Genomic DNA, 23,474 nt, shown 5'->3' on the forward strand with positions numbered 1-23,474 from the left:
CCACCTTTTTTGTAGGCTTATTTTTTTTCTCTTAATTTTCTGCTCGATCTCTGTGACTGACTTATTTAATTGGAAGGAGTTGTCTTCAATCTCTGAAATTCTTTCTTCTGTTTGATATACCCTGTTCTCGAGGCTTTCCACAGTGTTTTGTAATTCCCTAAACAAGCCCTTCATTTCCAGGAGACTGGTTTGATTTTCTTTAATATTTCAATTTGTTTAGTGAATTTCTCTACCAAGTCTGGGATTTTTTTGGTAGTTTCTTTGTGTTGGTTATCCATTTTTTCTTGCATATCATTCAATTTTCTTACAATCCATGTTTGAAATTCTTCTTCTGTCATTTTAGTGTTCTGAGTTTGGTTAATGTCCATTGCTCAGGAGCTGTTGTTCCTCTTTGGGGGTGTGCTTTCCATTTGAGTCTTCATACTTCCAGAGTTCTTTTGCTGGTTCCTTCCCATCTGGATCAGTTGTTCCTTCTTGCCTTTAGATTTTCTTTTGGATAATGTCATGCCCTGTTTAGTCTCTGAGCCAGTCGGTGGTGTTTGTGGTTGAGATTCGACCACACACTTTATGATGAATCAGTAGATGCAGTAAAAGGGTGTGCAGGATGACCTCCCTGTCAGTAGGTGGCATTTGCAGAGAGGAGCGAGATGCAGTGCTGTTTTTGGGTCCTGTAGCTAGCTCTTATTCCTCTAGAGAGGACCTCTTGTGCCTTGGGTGGTGAGTGGGGCCCTGGGATTTCTAGGTGTGTGCTTATTCTCCACCTCAGTGGGGGGAGTGAGTCTGGGTTGGGCCTGGTTGGGGAAGCCTGCCCTCAGGCTCCACAACTGCTGTCAGCAAGGTCAAAGGTCTACTCTTTTTTTCTGTGCAAAACTGCTGGGAGGGGCTGAAATGGCTCCACTCAGCTGAAAGTCTGGGCTTGGGGGTGTGGCTGTCCAAGACCTGCACTCTGGAGCAGGTCTTGCTCCCCTCCACTCTCCGTCTCTCCGTGGCCTCTCCCAGGCCTCTGCTAGCAAGCGGGACCTCAGGCCAATGGATCTCCCCTGGCTGTGACGTGGGCTGGGAGGTTCCCTACCCAGGATTGTAGCCTCACCTTGGTGCACAGCCCTCTTTTGGGAGAAGGGTTGCTGCTCTGGCACGCTGATCTGCCCGTGAAGGCACACACTCCTCATTTGGCTCTTTCACAGATGTCTCTTCTTGCCCTGGGCAGTGCGATCCTGAGCTGGGTGTATGGGGTCTGGTCCGCAGGCCTGTCCCCTGGACCCTGGAGATCAATCCCTTACTCTGCCAGGGGGAGGGGTGCTGGTCTTGAATCACCTACAGGGTGCCCAAGCTGGATCGATTTCACTCCACCTTGGGATTTGCCCCACTCTCCTGGAGTCTCCAGGCAACTAGCACCTGGGAGGGCTGGCGGGTAGGGAACTCACAGTCTGAGTGCCCTTCAGTCTGCTGTATGGCCCCAAAAGGAAAGGTCTCATTCCTTGGAGATCCCTCCGTGTGATGGCTAAATTGTCTCTCTGGGCACCCATGGGTAGGGAGGGGGAAGGAGAGAATGGAGTACTGTGGCATCTGCCAATAGGCTCTGGTCTGCACCTGGGGAGGTGCCCCGAGGTGGCTGGGAGCCCGGTGCTGAGTCGGCAGGAGGCCACTGCTCACTGGCGGCAGCCGTCTCTGCACTGGTGTCCGCAGGTCTCTCCAGCCACTCAGGAGCCACCAGCAGTCCGAGATGCAAGGGAGGGGGAAGTTAACCTCTCCACCTACCCTTATCGCTGGTCTCCCAGCCTCTCAGGACCTTTCTCCTTCCAGGTCTCCTCCGCAACGTCTTCCCATAGAGTCTCCTGTAGTTTCAGGCACACTTCCTTCCGACCCTCACTGGATCTATGTTTCTCTGCTAGCTTATTTTTTTACCTTTCTTCTAAAATTTGTCTTTTTTGCAGAGACATTCTGACTGGTGGCTTTTCTTGTCCGCCATCTTGGCTCCTCCCTTGATTGCAACTTTTTCTCACCCCGTGATGAGTCCAGGCTTCCACCCTCTCCATTTATGGCCACCTAATAGTTTCAGGAAATTTGATTCTGAACTGTTTGGTTGATTATTTCCAGGGACATTGTGTAACCTCTGAGTGTTCTCTTTTTGTTGTTGTTTTTCTGTAGGTTTTTAAAATAATAGTTTCATATTTATCTTTCCCTTTATTTATAATCAGAAAAGCAAAATTTATCTAGAATCACTTTTTTATTCTTTTGTCGGTTCTTTTAAAAGTTACATGTTAAAAATTATATTAGTAAAGTGCTATATGCACATGCTTAAACACCAATCTGTATAGAGTAGTATAAAATATTAATGAAAAGTAAATCTCTTCCTCCACAATATAACCCCTTGCTAGCAGTAACCACTCTCAATAGTTTCATGGTATACACTAGAAAGTTTATTTTATGCATCCATAAGGGCAGACACATATAAATACATATATTTTACTCAAATAAGATAATGTTATTCACATTATTCACTCCTTTTTATTCTTCACCTAAAAATATATTTTGAAGATGTTCCCATGTCAGTATATATAGAATTATTGCATTTGTTTTTAACAGGTCCATAGAATTCTATCATATGAATCAATCAAAATTTATTCACTCATTCCCCTATTGTCAAAGATTTAAGTATTTTTAAGGTGTTGGTAGTATATTTTTTTCTATAACATAAATTTTGTGGTGAATGCCATCATGACTTTCTGTATATGTGATATGTATCTCGAGATATATTTCTAGGAAAGATGCTTTTAGGAAAGACTACATGTATTTTATATTTTGGTGGGTATTGGCAAATTGCCTTTGAAAATGTTTCAACAATTCATAAATTAACCAAAAGGAAATGGCTGTGCCTGTTTCCTCATTTGTTTTTGAAAAATATCTGATTTTATAATTTGTTCAAGATTGCTAATCTGATAGGTATTGGTATCTTGGTGTTGTTTTTTTTGGCATCTTCATATGGTTATTGGCCACTTATATTTATCACTTTGTGAATTGCTTATTTATATCCTTTATTCTTTCCCTTTATTTAAACTGGGCTGTTTACTTTCTTTTTACTGATTTTTAAGAACTTGTTCACAAGTAGCATAAAGTGGTGTTAAGCAGGGCCTCTCGTATTAGTCTGCATGGTTTCATATTCTGACTGCATTACCTGTCAACCGTTTGACCTGGTACAGGTTACCTAGTCTTTCTGTATCTCTGTTTCATCATCTATAAAATGTGAATAATAAGAGTATAACTTAGGTTTCCTGTGAGAATTAAAATAGATAAGTCATATAAGCACTTATCATAGTACTTCATTCATAATAATTGCTAAATTGATGTTAGTAATAATAAAATGATACTTAAAATATTAGCTCATTGTCTATTCTATGCATTGCAAGAATATTTTTTCAGCTTTCTAATTTGTTTTCAATTTCAAAGGCATTTTTTTTAGACAAGGTCTTCCTCTGTTGCCTAGGCTAGAGTGCAGTGGCACAGGTGCGTGCCATCCCACCTAGCTAATTATTTTTTATTTTTATTTTTGTAGAGGTGGGGTCTCTCTGGGTTGCTCCGGCTGGTCTCAAACTCCTGGCCTCAAGCGATTCTCTCACCTCAGCCTTCCAAAGTGCTGGGATTATAGGTGTGAGCCATTGTGCCTGGCTTCAAAGCCATTTTAGTCTAAGGTTATTTTTAAACATGTAATGTTGAATTTTTCTAATAATTTTGGGGCTTTATTTTTTAGTTTTAAGATATCAATTTATGTTTTGATATAAGGTTTGGAATATTAATCCATCTTCATTTTATTTCCAAATGGTAAGCTAGTTGTCCCAATACTATTTTCATCTCTAATAAAATATGTCAATTTTATCATATTCTAAATTCCCACATACTTTTCATTTTTCTTATGGACTCTCTGGATTCTTCCATTTTTTCTCCTGTGTGTTCCTTCTCCTGTACCAAATTACTTTTAATTGCTACAGCTTATAATTCTTTTCACTAGTATGTCTATTTCCTTTCATTATTCATACTTTTAATTATTTTTCAAGTTAAATATACACATTTGCTTATCAGTTAATTTTAATATAATTTTAAAAGATTTTAAAGATTGAATAATATAAAGTAGTATTTTATCATAAGTGTAAGTAATAAATAATGCTAAATGAACACCTGTGATCCCACTATCCTGAGAAATAGAACATTCCTTAGAAGTATCACTTAGTAGGTCCTCTATGTCCCCTACTCTCATCTCTAGATGCAAACACTATGTTGAACATGTGTTTACATATTTACGTGTATGAAAATGGATTGTTTAGCTTTACCTGTTTTTCAACTGTGTATAAATTATTTTGTTGAATGAATTCCTTTGACCTGGTGCTTTTGCTCAATATTTATAATATTTATCTATGTTAACTTTTTACTGCTATTTATATTCTATTACATAAATGTATCACAATTTTTTTTATATCTTCTGTTTATGGGCATTTGGATTGTTTCCAGATTTTTTTTTTTTTCAAGTATTATTGCCCACACTATTGTAATGAACATTCTTGAATATTTCTTTTTGGTGCATGTACTTAAAAGTTTCTCAAGGAGTAGAATTGCTGAGCATTGGGCACACACATCTTCAGCCTTGCTAGCTATTGCCAAATAGTTTTCTTACATGGCTGAACTAATTTATACTCCCACCAGCAGGTTATAAGAGAGTATCACTTTCTCCAGGTTCCCTATCCTCTTGCTACCCAAATGCCCATCTCTATAGCAAGCACCACCAACGTTATTTAGAACCATATTAAAATAGTTTGGGGAGAATTGGCATCTTTACAGTTTTGCATCTTTCCATTTATTTAATACTACATTTATGTTCTGAGAGTTTTAAAATTGTTTTCAATTTCTTATTAGACTTACTAATATTTTCCCAAAGTTTTTATTATGAATTTTTAAAGCCAAATAGAAAAGATTGATAATATTATTATATGTTTGCTGAACCATTTGAAATTAAATTGTGTATATAATGACACTTCATTGCTAAATAGTTTGGCCTAATTCTAAGAATATATACAGAAGCTCAACATTATTATCTTACTTAAAATAATGAAGAATAATTCCCTACTATGAGCTAGTACATTCATATTTTCCCAGTTATCCTCAAAATGTATTTTAAAGCTGTTTTTTTCAAGAGAGAATTAAATTTTCACACATTACATATTGCATTTTGTTATCTCCTTTTTAAGAATGATATTCTCCCATAATTCATGACATTTTTATGTAAGACTTTTTATTGCATTTTCAGACATACATAAAAGTACATGGACTAATAAGTAAATCTGCATGTACCCACTATCTAGTTTTAACAATTGTCAATATTTTGCCAATTTTGTTTGTTCTACTTATCTTTCAACATACTGCAACCACAATTTCTTCCTTGTTGACAACTTTTAAGACAATTCTCAGATATCACATCAATTTATCCTTAAATAATTCATTATGCATCCCTAAGAACTTTTCCCATGTAACCACCATGACATTACATCTCACAAAAATAATTTCTTAGTATTATCTCATTTCTATTCCATATTTAGATTTACTTGATTGTCTCAAATTTTCTTTTGAAATTGAGTTGTCGGAGTCAGGATCCTAAAAAGGCCCACACATTGTAGTTTTTTGTTATATTATTTTATAGGATGTGTAGTCTGAACATTCTTTTTGAATGTCACTTGAAATGTTTATTGTCTCTATTTTGAATTTTACACATTGTATTTTTCTTTCATATTTAACTTTATTTCTTTTCAAATATGTGAAACATTTATATGGTTTGAAAGTCTAAAATATATGAGAGCAAATACTCAGGAATTTCTTTTTCCACCCTCTGCCTTTCGTTGAATTACTCTTCTCATTACCTCTGACTTCTATAGGTAATTGTTTTTACTAGTTGTGGCTTATCTTTCCAATATTTCTTTTGGCAAAATGATCACGTGCACGTGTTATTTGTTTTTATTTCTTACACAAAAGCTACCACACTCTAGATAATGCTGTGAATCCTGCATTTGTCACTTAACAATGTATCTTGGAGATTACATGGGTGCATAGAACCTTTCCTCATTGTTTTTATATGGTAGGAGAGCACTCCACCGGGTGGAGATACCCTAATTTATTTAACCAGTCCTCTGAATAAGCTTGAATACATATTGTCTAGCATTTGGAGGAATATCTTTAGAGTAGGTTCTGAGATATGGGATTGGCGAATTGAAAGGAAAATGCTTATACAATTTGTTAGATGTTGCTGCTGTAATATAAATTCTATTTTTATGTTCTATTTTCTATCAGGCCAGACTTGGGCTCTTTCAACAGCTAGGCTTTTGGTTCCATTCTCCGTTCACTTGTGCAGCGGCTGAATTTATCACGGGTGTTGAGTGAAAGGGAAGATACATATGCACAGTCAATAGTTCATGTTCTTATTTCTTGCAAGATTTTACTTTCTCTGTTGGGGTGGTGCCTTTGTCTCTCACCCACACTATTGGGCCCTGCATGTTGTATGTGAAAATCTGCAATTCCTAGAATGCTCTGTCCCCAGGGGACTCCTTGCCTCCGCACCTGCCTATAGCAATTTTCTTATAGAGCTCATGTGGCCCCAGATAGGCAATTTACCTAAACACATATTGCCTTAACTCCTGTTGAGGTACTTTCCGAGTATTACAATATTATCTCAGATGTAGGAAAATAGCACTTGGTTATGGAACATTTGGGAGTGGGGAGTGAAGGGGGCTAATATTCTGCCTTCATTATAGAATAGTTCGGAGTGGGGATAGGCAATAGAGAGGGATTGCTCTTCAATTTCTAGTTCTATTTTCATTAATTTTTATGTGAAGTTTTGTCTGGATTATACTTGTTCTTTCCAGGTTCATGGATTGCCTTCTAGCCTGTTTTTGTGATAGTGTTTTTTTGTTTGTTTTTTACCTCTTGCTATATTTTTATTGATATTTCAGTGAGAAGATAGATGGGAAAGCATGGATTGGGGCTCCTAGCCAAATATGATTTTAAACCTGAAAACTCACTTTTTGTAAGTATTGTATCATGCAGCTATTTCTGTGTAACAAGTCATCTCCAAATTGAGTTTCGTACAATAATAATAATAATTTGTTCATATAGCCATCCAATCTTTGACAGAGCAGACAAAAACATACACTGGGGAAAAGACTCCTTATTCAATAAAAGGTGCTAGGAAAACTGGATAGCCACGTGTAGAAGACTGAAAGAGGATCCACATCTTTCACCTCTCACAAAAATCAACTCAGGGTGGATAACAGACTTAAACCTAAGGCGTGAAACTATAAGAATTCTAGAAGAAAATATTGGATGTTCTTGATCATTTATTTGGCTAAGCATCAACTAGCCTGGGCTGGGTTTGGCTGGACAGCTGTGCTTTGCTTGTCAGTCTGACCGGGCTTAGTTCTCACTGCCGATTGGGCCCTCACCTGCTCTCTATGTGCTTATCCTAGGGTCCAAGCTGAATGTCTGGGAAAGCTCTTCTTGTGGTGATGAAAGAGGAACAAGAGCGATAAGGGAAACACATGTTTCTTCTTAATGCCTAGGTTTGGAATTGACACACCTGGACCCAGGTTTCATTAGCCAAAGCAAGCCACGTGACCTAGCCCCAAATCAAGGTGTAAAGAATAGTCTGCCTTAGGTAGAAAGGACTGCAAAATCAGACGACAAAGAGATGGAATCAGGGAGGGAGGAAAAAGTGGGGCTAAAATACCAATCTATCCAAAGTATTTCTTGTGTGCAGGTACTATGTAAGTCCTTTCCACAGGTTGTTCATATCTCCCACTTCCCCAACACCTCTACAAAATCAATTTCCTTCTACTTCATAATGAGAAAACTGAGCTTGAGGGATTTTCAGTGACTTGCCCACCATCAAACACCTTTTAAAGGCTTAATTGGGGTTTGAAACTAGGTCTCTTTATCCAGCAAGTTTATGCTTTTCCAACTCTACTCCTTCACATTAAACTTCCCCCCCAAACCACATAATTGCTCAGCCCTCGGGAAACACATAGTGCTCATGGAAGAAAATCAGAGACAGAACCAGAAGTTATAAGCCGTCTGACATTTGGAGAGCTACTATCAGCTGCTCCCTAAGATAGAAGGAGGTGAAAGAGGCACCCCTGGGAAGAATCGTGATTTTGTTAATGGGAGTGGAGTTTATGCCAGGTATCAACCGAAACTTCTGGGTAACCTTGTAACTTGGTGTTGGCTGGATCACAGGGCTCCGAAGAGCAATGCGCAAAAGACCTCGAGAAAAACAACTCCAGCCATACCTGCTGTCTCACAGTTAACATTTCCACATCTGCAGTACAGAGCAGGTTAGCAGAGGAGAGAATCTCAGCTTTGGAGGTATATATAATAATGAATCATACAGTCATTAATGTGTGAACCCCAGGCAGGGAGCTCACATTTTGTGTGCGAGAGGAGTTTTTGTTCAGTCACAAGCGCTCCCCTACTGAGTCTGGAATTGCTCTCTGCACCAAAAATGCCTGACTTCATTTTCTTTGAATTTAAAAGGACATTCACAAACATTTTGGCTGAAGTATAAAAAAAACTTTTTATAAGGAAAAAGAAATTATAAGAAAAGATTAGTAGAATGTTATTGAAAATAGTTTCACTGCAAATGCCTCCAATCAAAATAGAGTTAAAAAAAATATTAAGGATATGCTGTGCCCCAGCCCAATCTTTATACCTCTTTGTCAGGTATTGTTTGGATAAAAGAGAACAAAGAAAGAAGCCTGATAGATACAGATTACTTGTATTTTGCAATAGAAACTAAAATGGAAGTTTCTTTTAAAATGATGTGACTAAAATAGACCTTAAAATTAATTCAGGATTTTCAATAGCATAAGGTATCATAAGCAGATGTGTAAAAGGAGAATTCAGAGTTTGGGCTTCAAATATTGACCCTGCCAGTACATTACGGGTTTATCTCTCTCCTGTTGCCTTCTTGCAATCTCACTTGAGCTTCTTATTAGTTATAACTGGGCTGTGCAGATACTTAGAGTTGGTCACTCTGTCTTTGAAAAAAGACCACTTGTTCCTACTGGGCATAAGTAGAAACAACAAGGGGCTAGTTATTACATATAGGTACCTAACTGAGGCATTCTTACTGTTCCATCCAGAAGACATTGTGAAAACATTAATAATAGCGAAATTAACTCCATGGTTAACAACAAACCCTAGCTTTCTTTCTGCTGGGGTGCTGGGTGGAACTCTAGGCCTTTCATTGGAGAGGGTAATCTTTACTGGACTATGACCTGGGCAAGGGGGATTAAGTCTCTAAATAAAATTATCCTGAAGAAAGTTGGGCTCTCACATCTTTTCTCACTTCCTTTCAAATTACATTCTCTAGACCATTAACATTCAAGGAAACGTCATCTAATGACTATCTGTATTTGTCACTCCTTTGGTGGTGTGATGGGGTGATGATGTTTTAGGCAGGGAGACCCCCAATCTTAACATTATATGCTCCCTGATAAGCTTCAGAAATATATATGAATAAGCACAGATCCATTTACATTTTTTCCTATGCACATATAAGTTTTTCTCTTGAAGGATTTTTTGTGATGGGCAACTTAGAGTGGTAAACGTGATCGTAGTTACTTTTTGGATAAGCATAAGCGACTCTTCTGGGTAGCAATATCTAAAACTCTTTAGTAAGTTCTCAGAGCTGGCCATGGAAAAAATTGAAATCTGTAAAATTTGTTTTTAACTAGTACACTGCCAGTTCTTTGTCCTGTTCCTTACTACGAGAACTCTGAAGTTACTACCTGCTCCTAAACTGGTATAATTTCCCTTGCCCCCTCAAAGTTTGCTTTCAGGCAAGAATCATAAACTGATTCACACCAAAATGTAGGCAACTAACTGGATAAAGAAACACTTTTTATAGGGATGAATGTATATTCCTAGGAAACAAAGGCACAGGCAATGGTGGCTTCCAACCTAGGGTATGTGGCCCCCGAGATCCTGTGTGAATAGTAAAGGAGATCCTCGAACTATTTCAAAGTTTAAAAACACTTACTCGTGGAACAGCCACTTAGCAGATAAATAGTTTCTTTGTTTGAACTTTAATTCTATCAACTCAGTGTGGTAATTTGAGTTAACATGTGCTAAAGAATAATTTATAAATTCCAAATATTTGTTATTCAAAAATCCATCAGAGAGGTGATTCATGGGGGAAATTAAAAATGAATCTGAATGATGAAAAGTTTAGACTCCTAAATTAAAGAAATAAAGCTTGAATAGTAATGTTTCAGATATCTGCTTGAGATTGTAATAAAGGAGACAGGGATGAAAAGAAAAAAAGCCTGTCATAGAATGAGCACCTGCTATATGTCTAGAGCTAGACACTTCTACACGGAGTCATTCGCTAGGCTGTGGGTAACTTCATGGTGGGGCCTGTCTTGTCCCAGTCTATACCTAGTGTTTAGTGGAATAATTAGTTTGTGGGAGATACTTCATAAACATTTATGAAATGAGAAGGAGGGAGAGCTTAAACAACTCAGCTAAGAACATACATGTGGAGCTAATATTAGAATCTAGATCTGTCTCAGTAGCTTACTTTTCTTTCTTTTCTTTTGCCTCACCATGAATTTGGATCAATGGGATGGAGAAGTATCATCCTTGATGTTTTGAAGTCATCCACACAGAAAACTGTATCTTGTAGATTACTCACCTATACATCTACCGACTGACCTTGGAATTATTGTTGTGACTTGGTCCTGAAACGGAAAACTTTCTGTTTTGCACAGTGCCAGCTGTTTCCCCATATCGCTCCAAAGAGAATGTCAGAAATGAATGACTGAGTCTTATTTGTGAGCTCTGACTTCTCGCAGGCACAGAAGCCTTATGTGTAGGCTGTGCTGAGGCTCGTGGAATCTGGCTTTGAGCTGACCCACGTAGCTGGGGTATGAATCTCAGGTCTTGCTTGTGCTGCTCTCCAGAGTCCCAGTTTGAAAGGTGCAGCGTTGGCCACAGTGGGTCCAGATGAACAACAAAAAGAGCCTGCTGGCAGTGTGAAACATGGAGAAAAGACTTCTTTTCACAGTCATTGTCTGGCTTTGTCAATCAGCCTCAGAATTTTTTTCTGCAGGGCTGGAATGCCACAGCTCAGGAAAAAGGATGACATCAGGAATGGAATGCATACACACACACACTCACACACTCACACTCACACACACATGCGGGAAGGAAAGAAAGAGGTGTAGTGGCATTAAGTCTTGTGTGTTAAGGATGAGAGATCCCATCTTTCACAGTTATATTAGTTTAATTTCAATAAACATGTATTTAAAGCCCACTCCTGTTGAGCACTGTAGTAAGCAGACTCTCCGTGGGCTCCAAGTGGAATAAAAAGCCCCTTAAGACAAGTCTCCACCCTCACAGTCTAGAGGGAGAAGCAAAAAACAAAATGAAACAAAACAAAACCCAAACAAAAACAAAAACCACCAACCCAGGTACTAGGCTTGAGAATGTATAAGCACTTCCACAAACATCTCATTTAGCCCTGTTTGCAAAGCAGATGAGGCAGTGTTATCTGCATTTTACAGATGAGAACAAGAGCCTTGTTTAAGATCACAGAGCTAGTAAGTGACAGTCCCATAATCCAGGTCATGAAACTCCTGTTTCAAAGCTTTTCCCACAATATGACATTGCCTCTTTGTAAATGCTTGGTTATAATATAGCACTGTGTTGACAGAGCACAAAGAAAAAAAAAAAAGATTAATTCTTTCAGGGCCAAGGGAGATGGAGGATCAGGCTTCTCAAAAGAAGTAATTTTCCATAGGTAGAGGAAATAGAGACTGTTGCAGGCAGAAAGACACAATGAGGTGGGAAGGAAGGCAGTGCGCCTGTGTAGAGCAGTGGAGAAGGAGCCGCCTCTTTCATTCACACTCTACTAAATGATCCAGTAGGTCCAAGAGAAAACAGCGATATGGAAGCTTCCGTCTGCCTCCAGTTTGACTCCTCGGTTTCTATTTCCTATGTGGGTCCTCAGGAAATGCATGTGGGGAGAAATAACCCCTTTTCCTGGGCATACCCCTAATTCAGTGGCTTTGCAGGGCTCACTGTGAAAATCTTGTCCATATACTACAGAATACGTATCTACTGGTCGTCAAGAGATGGGTACAGAGGGTTCAGGGTGTTGTTTTGTTTCACAAAAGTGCTTTCAACTTTTGGTGTGACTTTGACTGTGACTTGGCCTCAGAGATCCTATTTCTTCATCTGTAAAATGGAGGGGCAATCATACCAACTATACAGGGTTGTCACAAGGATTTTTTTTTTTGAATGTATGCAGATAACTATATTGCCATAAATTAAGAATACAAATAATTTTCAAATTTTGAGAAATAAAATATAAAGATTAATGCTTCAGATTTTGCTTACAACAGTATACTTTACCCAATTTACTATAAGCTATAAATAGCTCAAAAGAAAACAAAAAGTTTTCTTGACTGTGGAAAACAAAACAGAATCGCGATGTTTCAAACAAAAAAAGTTATAAAAATTATTTCAGTCCTCTATTAATTTAGTCCCATGTATTTAATTCTTGTTCTGTTTGATGCTGGGTTAGCAATCTCGTGTCACAAGGATTTTTGTGAAGCTCATAGCTTGGTGCCTTACACACAGCTAACTGTTTCTAAATAGGAGCTGTTATGGCTGCTGCTATTTAATATGAGGAGAGGAAATAGGTGAAAATCTGTCAGGTACTGATCCCATACTTCCTCCATTTCAGCCAGCTGTGGTCCCTGTGGAGCCAATGACTCTGTTGTTATAGTCAAGTAGCGTCCTTCCAAATGACTGCTGAGACCTCTGTTTCATGGGTTCATGGAGAAGAGGAAGAAAGAGAAATCAGTTTAGTGTCTGATCTGGATGAAAGGGTGGATCTCAAAGTGTTTTCAAGGCACTGGCTTTGGTTTGGGTGATTCAGTTTGTCAGCAAGATATGATAACAGGCAGATGATATTTCAGATGTGGCTAGGGACTAACATTGCATTGCTAACCAGCAGCTATGAGCAGACCCTGGGAAGCGGCTGAGGGCGGGCAAGGGCTGACGTGTGGCTAAGCCAAAAGAGCTGGGGCTCTAGCAGGAATGGCCAAGTGGAATCAGACACCTCTGCCTGTCTTCAGGGCAAAGATGGCATGGTTAGGGGAAAATATGGCTCTGTGATGACCTGGATACCCTTGGCTCATTCCTGGCTCATCAGATTTTAGGTCTTTGGCTTCACAATTAAATCTAGATCCCCACTGAGTGGCACGGCCAAGGCTGCTCATATACCATGTGGCCTTGTACACAGAGACTCAGGATTAGCAAGACCAGGTTGGGGGTTCTGAGACAGAGCAGGGCTGGAGAAGAAAGGAGCCGAAGCCTACCCAGTTACTGGTTGTTCTTTGCCACAGCCAAAACTCTTCACTTCCTTTGGATGTGCTGATTCAAAAAGGGTCATTTGTCACCTATTGAAACAAACATCTGACATTCCATCTATACCATATTAACATTTCACAGACACGTCAGCTAAATCCTCCAGATTTGTAGGAATTGACATTTTTTTTTTTTCAGCTAGAAATTCTTTTGCATTATCTGGGACTCTTCTGTGTGGAGGAAATGCAAAAAGCAATGGAAAAAAATATGAGTCAGAAAGGCCTATCCCCCCCACTTTCTTTTAACCAATGGGTGTTAATTTTCTTAGAAGGTAGGAATCAGGAAAAACTTCCTGGGGATTTTAACTATACTCAGAATTCTCTCATGATCATGGTTGACTTTGCTGAAAGTCAAATTATATTTTCTGTGGGAAAAGTGAAATTTGAATTTGACCTGATGATGTATAGGTAATAGGGATGAAAAGCTATTAAAAGTGGAACTTAGTTCAAAAGAGTGATATTACCATTGTAGTAAAAGCACCATTTGTAGCTAATAATGTAGACAAGCTCACCAGCACCCGCTCCACTCCCCTTTTGGCTTGCTATAGAGACTGGAAAACAAAAAACTACATTTCCCAGACTCCCTCGCATCTAAGATTTCACGTGACCTGGATTCTACCATGCTGTTGCATCTACAATAAACTTGGAGGTAGAGATTTTGTGAACTATATCTTATCTTTTTTGTGAGCCTTCCAGTAAGTTTAAATTTTTTTTATCAATGTATAACATATATATATAAAGGTACATCTGTCATAAGTGTACAGCTCAACAAATTTTTCCAAAGAGAACACATTGTGTAGCCAGCCTCCAGATTAAGAAGGAGAAACCCAGAAGACTCTCGAGGTGTGCTTCACTCTTGTCACCACCTACCCAAGAGCAGCCACTATTCTAACATTTAACACCCTAGATTGATTTCGCCTATTTTTGAACTTTATGTAAAGAGAATCATACTTTATATGTTCTTCTATGCCTGGCTCCTTTTGCTCAACACTATATAAGATTCATCCATATTTTTGCACATGGTTTTAATTTGTTTGTTCTCATTGCTATACAGTGCTCTATTGTATGAGTATATTGCAAATGATTTATCCATTCTATTGTTGGTAGGCATCTTGTAGTTTCAGCTTGGGGTGATTGTTAATAGTGCTGCTATGAACATTGTGTACATTTCTATCTTTTTTTTTTTTTAGAGATGGGGTCTTGCTATGTTGCCCAGGTTAGCTTCAAACTCCTGGGCTCCAGCAATCCTCCTGCTTTGGCCTCCCAAAGTGCTGGGATTACAAGTGTAAGCCACCACGTGTGGCCTGTGTACATTTCTTTTTGAAAATGCACATACACATTTCTGTTGGGTACATTGCTGGGGTGGAATTTCTGGGTGTGGTGGACACAGAGACGGACCATCCAGAATTGTTTTCAAAGGAAGATTTGCTGCCCCAGATGTCAAGTCCTTCAGGGTCTCCCTCAGCTGTGGAGAGGCCATACCCTCCCTGGGGTAACCCATAACAGTGACTGACCGAGGTGGCAGTATTAAGGCATAACCTTTACAGTTCAGTGTAGTGAGGATACAGCTGCAATGAATATACCACACATGCTCTGGAGTGTCTAGGGGGTGACCAAGGGTTTGTTGGATCTGAAATGTATCCTACCTTCTCCTTCAGCTCAATCCTTTATTGGTTCCCCTTACTTTCACAGTGTGAAATTTAATGAATACCCTGAATGCCAAACCCCATCTCAGCATCTGTTTCTGGAGAACTGAACCTGAAATACTGGGTCTTGCCTCAGTAGATACCATACAACAGATTTGAATGAGCACGCCAGTTGCTTTGTATCTGTGTCTATACAGTATCTTTTGATAGACCTTATCCTGCTTGAACTTGCTTGAGTAGCTGTAGTGTTTTCAACAACGGAATGTTGGACTCTGTGTGTGCAGGGACTCTGGCTCCTATGGAGAATAGGAAAGATGTACTTCTTAAGCTTCTGGAATTTACATTAGGGCCAAAATAAGAGTCATGGGGTTAAAAAAGGAAGAAAGTCCTGGAAAAAATGGTGAACTCTACCAAGTTTGCTCTTTGATGCTCCATTTTTATGTTTCTAGATCTTTCATCTCTTTTTGTGGTGTCCTCTTCTGTGGTTCAGTCAATCCCTTTCCAAGCTTTGCAAAGCCCATTGAAATCAGGGGCTCAAATAAGCTGTCCATGCCAGCACCCACTGATCATTTGTAGCCTATTTTTTTTTTCTGAAGGGAAAAGCTCTTCGTTCTATATTCCTATGTGATTGAAAATTTGGTTGCAACTAGAAATTTGGATTTAAAATAATTTTCCCTTTGAGTTTTGAAGGTACCAGTGCGTGGTTTGTCTGCTTCTGTTATACTGTTGAGAAATTCAAAGCCATTTTTATTCCTGATCCTTTGTGTGTGACTTGTTTTTGCCCCCTCCGGAAGCTCATAGGATCTTCTCTCTGTTGAATCTTCTGAAATTTCACAATGAAATGCAGGGCACTTGATAGTCCCTTTAGATGTCCTTTATTTCTGGAAATTTTTCTTGATGATTCCATACCTTTGTTTTTTCTTTTCCTACTTTTACCCCTCTCCCTCTTTTTTCAATGTTTTTGCTTTTCTCCCTCCCTTCTTCCCTTCTGTTTGGTTATTGGTCTTCCTGGACCGGTTCTTTAATTTTCCCATATTTTCTCTCTTATTTTCCATATTACTTCGTTTTGATCTACTTGTGGGGATATTTCAACTCTTCTGTATTTCAGCTCTTCTGTGGCATTTTAACTTTTTGCTCATGGGTTTTTATTTATATGGTCTTTGCTTTTCAGATGTTCCTTTTCTTTAACATCCTGTTCTTGTTTCATACATGCATTGTCTTCTTTCATTTCTCTGAGATGATTGACAATATATATTTTCTGGAAGTTTTTTCTTTCTGCAGAGGTTTTGCTTCCTCTGAGTTGCCTTTTTTTTCCTATTTGTTTTGATTCTTGTATTTTATGTTAGAGGTTTTCTTAGAAGGCTCCTGATTCTTGGGTTGTATTTGTGTATGACAGATGTGGACTAAAAACCTTGGAAACCCTGAGCAAATGAGTTGGCTTGAAGAAGGTACATATCACTGTAGGATAGTGGAGAGGGGAACCCCTGATGTCAGTATCTTTAGGTCCTGCTTCCTGGGCTCGGCCAAAGGTAAGTCATGGCTGCCCATGTTCTAAGAGCTGAGAGAGGGAAGGGGCCTGGCCTCTGCCTTCAGTATCCATAACTTTACCTAACTCCACTATTTTTGGATGGTTCCCACCCTCATGTGTACCAGCCCAGGGACTTCTGCCTAATCTTCTCAGAAAGAAACTTCTAGACTTCTTCCTAGGTGGGAAGTCATCCTGTAGTGTGGGATGAGGATGGGGCCTGAAGATTTATGTGCTTCTTAAACAGCTTTCATCCATCCTTTTTTAACTCAGCTTCTCTTTCTCTTACTCCATTTCCAGAGATACAGGTTGAATATACCACTTCTCCCCCCCCAAAAAAAGCAAAAAAGCAAAATTCTTGGGATCAGGAGTGTTTTGGATTTCAGACCATTTAAGATTTTAAAATATTTGTATATTACACCATGAAATATGTTGGAGATGGTACTCAAATTTAAACATGACTTTCATTTATGTTTCATGTATACCTTATGCACATAGTCTGAAGGTAATTTTGTACAATATTTTTAATAATTTTGTTCCTGAATCAAAGTTTGTGTACATTGAACCATCAGAAAGAAAAGTTGTCACCATCTCAACCACCCACGTGGATAATCTGTGGTTTTCTGGCATCACCATCACTCCTGACTCTGAATTTATGTGCTACTGTTAAGCAATCATTTTCTTATACTTATTCACACATAAATACTTAACAGTAAAAATATGACATACCATTAGTGAAGTGAAAAAATAATGTGTTCAGGGTAACTTGTGGCATCATGTTGGTGCTCAAAAAGCTTTGGAATTTGGAACATTTGGGATTTTGAATTTTTGGATTGGGGATTCTCAACTTATATTTGCAGCTCATAGTACCTGAGTTTTTTGAAGATTGTGCTTTCTTACTCCAGTTGGCCTTGGATTGTCTGCTGACATTTTAAAATTCAGATTTTTACATTTATAGGGTCAATTACCCCTTGTCCATCTTCCATTAGCTTTGCAATTTTCAACATTTTGTTCCTATCTCCTCCCCTGTTTTCTCCATCTTAGCGAAATTATACCTTTAAAAAAAAAAACTTCACCATAGCTTTGGTGGGGTTTGAAAAGGAAGGAAATCAGATATTTTCAATTTGCCATCTTTATGCAGAGTTGTCTGCATATCTTTATTTCCAGTTTCTATCATTTTCCCAAGATTCACTATACTAGGACATTTCAAATGATTATCGTTTGAGAATATGGCAGTTTCTAATCATTCCAGGAAAATGACCTTCTTCTCAATATATGTAATGTTACTATAACAGTGTAAGCGTGTTTAATATACACTTTGAAAACAGTTTTATTGGCAACACATACTAAAGCATAGATGTCCCTTAATTTCCGTATTTGAGTGTGGGAATTTTAGATACACAAGTTTCAAGGATTCCTTCCCAACAAGATCAAACTGAAAACTCAGAATATCAGGTTTTTACTTTTCACTAGAGTTGAATATTTATTTTGTGTCAATTCATTCATTGTTATGATGAATATCTGTGCAGAAAACTTTTTCATGCATTAGAATTATTTCTTCAGGCTAGATTCCCAATGGAATTACTGGACCCCAAGGTATAAACATTTTTAAGCCTTTAGATTCTTACTGTTAAATTGCCTTCAAAACATTATGACATAATTATTTAATAGATGATAATTGGTCAAAATATGTTTATATATGCCCTTGGGAAAGAGTAGGGTGAGGTAGCTCACAAAACCTATTGTAGTAGCTGAGCACACACATATAAACACCCCCCAAATCTTGGCATTTCCTCTTTTGCCCACTTATGATGCCAACTCTTTTGGTCATTATAACAGAGCCAATCCCAGACTTTTCCTGCTACCTAGAGTCCTGCCAATCACGATTGGAAAAATACTTACCACTTGCTTAGATTGCCCAAAGAACACATGGTTAGGGACATTTCTGAATGACAGCTCCCAGTTTTAGCAAAGCTGTGAAATATTCCAAATGGAAGTCTGAGTCGTCCCTGGAATGGGACTCCACGGGCATCATCACTATCAGGACTCCATCCTCAGGGTTTTCTGTCTTTGCTGTACTCCACACGTGGGGCAAAGCCCCGACGAAATGGTATATCGGGGACAAGAAGAGAGCATTGCTCAACAGAACCCTGGTGGTCTCCGGAGCCCATCTCCCTTGATCCATGGAGCACTTGTGATGTGTCTAGGTCATTTTACTTATGATGGATCTCCTGCCACACATGTATTTGGCTTTAAGTGAACCTGTAAGGCATAACAGACTTGAACAGCTTGAAGGGGAAAAATGAATTATAGGTACTCAAGTGAGGACCACGTCCTTTACCATCCTGCAGTGGTCAGGGGAGGAGTCACTTGAGTAGAACTCTCCCAGGATCCATAAACAGATAAATAGGGGGGCTGTGTCACAAAAACTCGGGCCAAAGCCAGTGCTTTATGTAAGGGGTGCGTGTGTGTGTATGTGTGTGTGTGTTTGTGTGTGCGTACTGGTTTAGTGTCGTAGAAATAACAGCTCCTGGTTTTTACTTATTAGTTTTAATGGATGGCACACCCCATAGTGGTTGTTGGGCTGACACTGAAAGTGAAGGTGAAGGTGGTGGCAGGATCCTCATGGATGAGCAGAAGATTTCTGGCATCTTGTTCCTGGGCTTTTTGATAGCAGTCTCTCAGGGACCCAGGAAAGCAACCCTTTGATAGTCCTCAAGACTGCAGCAGCCTCCTCAAGCACTGCTGCTTTAAATAAACAAGTCCACCTACCAGAAAGGACCTTGTTTACTGAGCATTGCAACTATCTTGGTGATTTTCCTTAGTATTTTATTGATGTGTCTGTTTGAAATGTCACAAAAGACAGCGACTGAATGCTAAATGTGCCGCAGGAAAGAGCTTGTCCTTTTGTGTTTGAGAGATTTGAATTCCGATTCATCTGTCTACCTCTCAGGTCCTTGGTTTTTACATCTGAAATGGAAACATGATAACTCAGCTCGTAGAGTTGTTGTGGGATTAAGTAAAATGGCTCCCGTGGAGGCACATGGCATAGTGCCCACACACAGCCTGTGTTCTAGGCACGACTTCCTTCCTGCTTCAGGAGAGAAGTACCTTTGGTTGGGAGTCCCATGCAGAGATCATCCTGGACAACTCATCAGATAGAAGCTTTGCACTCTCCCTTCTATTTGACTCCAAACGTTGATATACCTCTGGGAATCCCCTCTTTCCTCTGCCATTTCCTCCCACTGCACTAAGTAATGGCTCTCAAAGTGTGGTTCCTGGGCCAGGAGCATCAGCATCACCTGGGATATTAGAGATGCAAATTCTCAGGCTTCACCAAACCTACTAAATCAGAAACTCTGGGGGTGGGCCCAGGAATCTGTGTTTGAACAAGCCCTCCCGGTGATTTAGATGCAGATGCAAGTGTGATAAGCACTGGTCAAAAGACTCTGGACTATCATTAATATTACCTACTTTCACATTTGGCCTGCTTTTTGGACACAACCCACCTGCCTGAGATTGAGAAATCAGCAGAAATCTCTATCCACATCCCCAGCAGATGACCACCCGGTAGTGGAACCTTTATTACATCCCAGTGGTAGTGTTTTATTCTTCTCACCTGTGCAAGCCCAGGTACACCTGTGGTGTTCAGCACTCGGCAAGGCCTCAGCCTGCAGAGGAGGAAGCCTTGCTTTCAGCTCTCCTACAGCCCTGCATCTGGATCATGGGGCATAAACTTTATTGTAGTTTTCCTTTTACTTTGTATTTTATATACGGTCAGTCTTTGAAATGATTGTGTTTTGCCAAAATGGAGAGAAGAAACTTTTCAAATATTGCTGAGCATTCTAATAGTCTTGAGTGTTTTCCCTGATCAGAGGTTCACAGCATATACCAGTCTTTTCCTCATTTTCCAGTTCCAAAATTCTGTCATCTCTTTAGTAATTTGGGGTAAATTTTCACCATGTCAAGCAGGGCACCAACAATTACTGTAATTGTAATCTTTGAAATTGAGATCCTGAATATTATTATCAATATACTTATTTCTGTATTCCTCTTGTGTCCAGCATGGTTTTAGCACTCTGAGGATTACTCAGTAAATATCTGCTGAATGGATGTGCTCAAAGCATATCAAGCCTCTGTCAAACATCTAGGTCTGTCTTGATCAGCTGCCGGCATATTTTGAATGCTATTGAGTTAAGACTTCCTTGAGTAGGCTTGTGTTTATCTTGCAAGAAGCTTTGCCAAGATGAAATAAGATTTCATAAGGCCCCGGATGGTTGGGGAAGCCAGATAGCAGGGTTTTAATATTTTAAATAGTAATTATGTTGGGCTTTATATCAAGATCATGTAAAATATGCAACATCTTCTTTGTGTGATATTTTGTTGGAGATTATCAGGCACCATAGTGAGAGGCCTTGGAAATTACCCTGATTTTAACAGTTGTTTGGGGTTTGGCCAGAATTGGAAATGACTGAGTAGTCTCAAGAGAGATTGTTGTGGGCCAGAAGTCTGCTTTCCAAACAGGAACTTTTTGCTTGCTCTACCCTCTGCCCTGGAGTTCTTACTGAAATCTTCTCAGGCCATAATTTTTATAGCATTTGTTAAGAGACAGTATAGTATAATGGTTAAGAGCAGATGTTGGAGCCTGGCTGCTTGGGATAGAAGACTGCTTCCCCCTCTTTCTAGCTGTGATGTTAGGTATGTAACCAAGCTCTTCTCTGCCTCAGATTCCTCAGTAAAATAGAAATTATGGTACCAACTTTGTGAAGTTGTTGAGAGGATTAAGATAATTCATACATATAAAATGCTTTGAACCCTTTTTTGGGAGAAGGGATGGAGTATTGCATGTCTGGGCTCACGTGATCCTCCCACCTCAGCTTCCCATGTAGCTGGGAATACAGGTGTGCACCACCATGCCCTGCTTTGCTTTGAATATTACTTGGCACAAAGAAAGCCTTGAATCATTGTAATCTATTACTATCACAATTTAGGTTCAGGTCTAAAGTTACCTGTTCTGAGAGGCGTCTCCTGACCACTCAGTCTGAAGCAGTCATCCCTAAGTCAACTCCATCTCTGTGACACCACCATTTTATGGCCTTCATGACACTTAGCACAATCTGACATTAGCTGATATGAACATTTGTCCATCTGTTTACTTATGGGTCTCCCCAGCCCCAGACCATAAGCTCTATAATATTAAGGATTATGTCTCTGGTCAATGCTGAATTCTCAACATCTAGAATACTGCCTACATCACAATAGTCATTCAGTAAAAATTTGTTGAATGAATTACAGGTTCCAGAGTTAGTCTACTTACGATCAAACTCAGAGCTATTCTTCTTTCACATTGTGAAGAGGCAGGGCATGATCTTAGACTCCAAGACCCCTGAAGACCAGCTTTTTTCTTGCAATTCTTGAGAGGTTGGGCTGCTCTTTGATGGACTTTGGAATCAGGTTCATTCCAAGATCTTCTAAGGCCTGAGAACAATGTGCAAGTTGTCAGCAGGAACATGGTGAAGAGAGATGTTTCCAGCCCTCCAAGGATGTAAATGATTTGGACTTTCTGGATTTTCAAGGGTTGACAACAAAATATGGAGTATATCTTTGTCTTGGGAAAGCTTGACTGTCATGTGAACTCAAGGAGATTGATGTCAATCAACCACACTGCCCATCCTGCCAATCCAATAGATAACTGCTCACTACTGCTGTGAGTTTTTGCTAGTCCAGGTTCTAGCACAGGTAACAATGGTCTTTCATGTGAAAAAAAATCCCATTTCTTCCATGCCACACTTGACTAAGCATTCATAATACCCTTGAATGCCTGAGTCTATGGTTTTCAGGGTTGGGCTTTTCTATTTCATATGCAGATACGTTCACTGGACATGGCCAGTCTGGGAGCACTAGATCAAGACTACTGCTGGGATTAATCACTCTATGACTCAAAGTTATCCTGTCTAACACAGATAGTGGGGCAGTTTCTTTCCCAAATGTCCCATTAGAAAGGATAGGCTGCAGAAACAAACAATCCCAAAGTCTTAGTGGCTTAATGCAAGGGAAGTTTGTCTATCTTTCCTTCAAAGTCTGCTGCAGGGTCAGGTGATTCTCTAAGGCAGCCGTCGTCCAAGCAGTGACTCAGAGAATCAGGCTGCTCTCAACACGCGGCCTCCTCGAGGATAACGGGAACTGGAGAAGAGAGAAGCTGGATAATGGTGCACGGGCCTTTCCCTGCTAAAGCTCTGAGGTGATGCACTTCATCTCTGCTTTCTTTTCATGGGCCGGATCTAGTTGCATGGTCCAGATAACTGCAAGGGCCTGTGAAGCATGATCCTTAGGTCCTCAGGAAGGGGAGGAGAAATGGGTATTGGTAAACACTGATAATGTTTACCACAGCTTCCAAAAGAAAATAGTTTGGTTAGTCATCTCACAGAAAAACTGGGACTACTCACTCTGCACCCACCATTTAAAGGGACATTACTCCAGCGATTAAAAAAAAGATTTGCCTTCTGCACCAAGATTGTGGTACAACTTGAATTTTCTCTATTTAATGAAGAAAAATAACATCACATATTTAATATTTAGTAAGAGGACCCTTCTGGTAGGATAACTGTTCGACTATGACCCAATAATGCATAGGATTTGGATAGAGGAAAAAAATAATATTTCAAGGCCTTGGGACATTTAAGCAATGACTGAGAGACATGAATGATTATGAATAGTATGATTAGCATGAAATTAGAAAACCACTCAGTCATGAGAGTCTATGAAAGGGTTGCTAACCACCTAGAAAACCTATTTCCTAACTCCTCAGATTGATGATGAAATATGGAGATGAAATAT

This window comes from Propithecus coquereli, unplaced genomic scaffold (genome assembly GCF_000956105.1).
Source record: "Propithecus coquereli isolate 6110/MARCELLA unplaced genomic scaffold, Pcoq_1.0 Scaffold251, whole genome shotgun sequence".
Classification (NCBI taxonomy): Eukaryota; Metazoa; Chordata; class Mammalia; order Primates; family Indriidae; genus Propithecus; species Propithecus coquereli.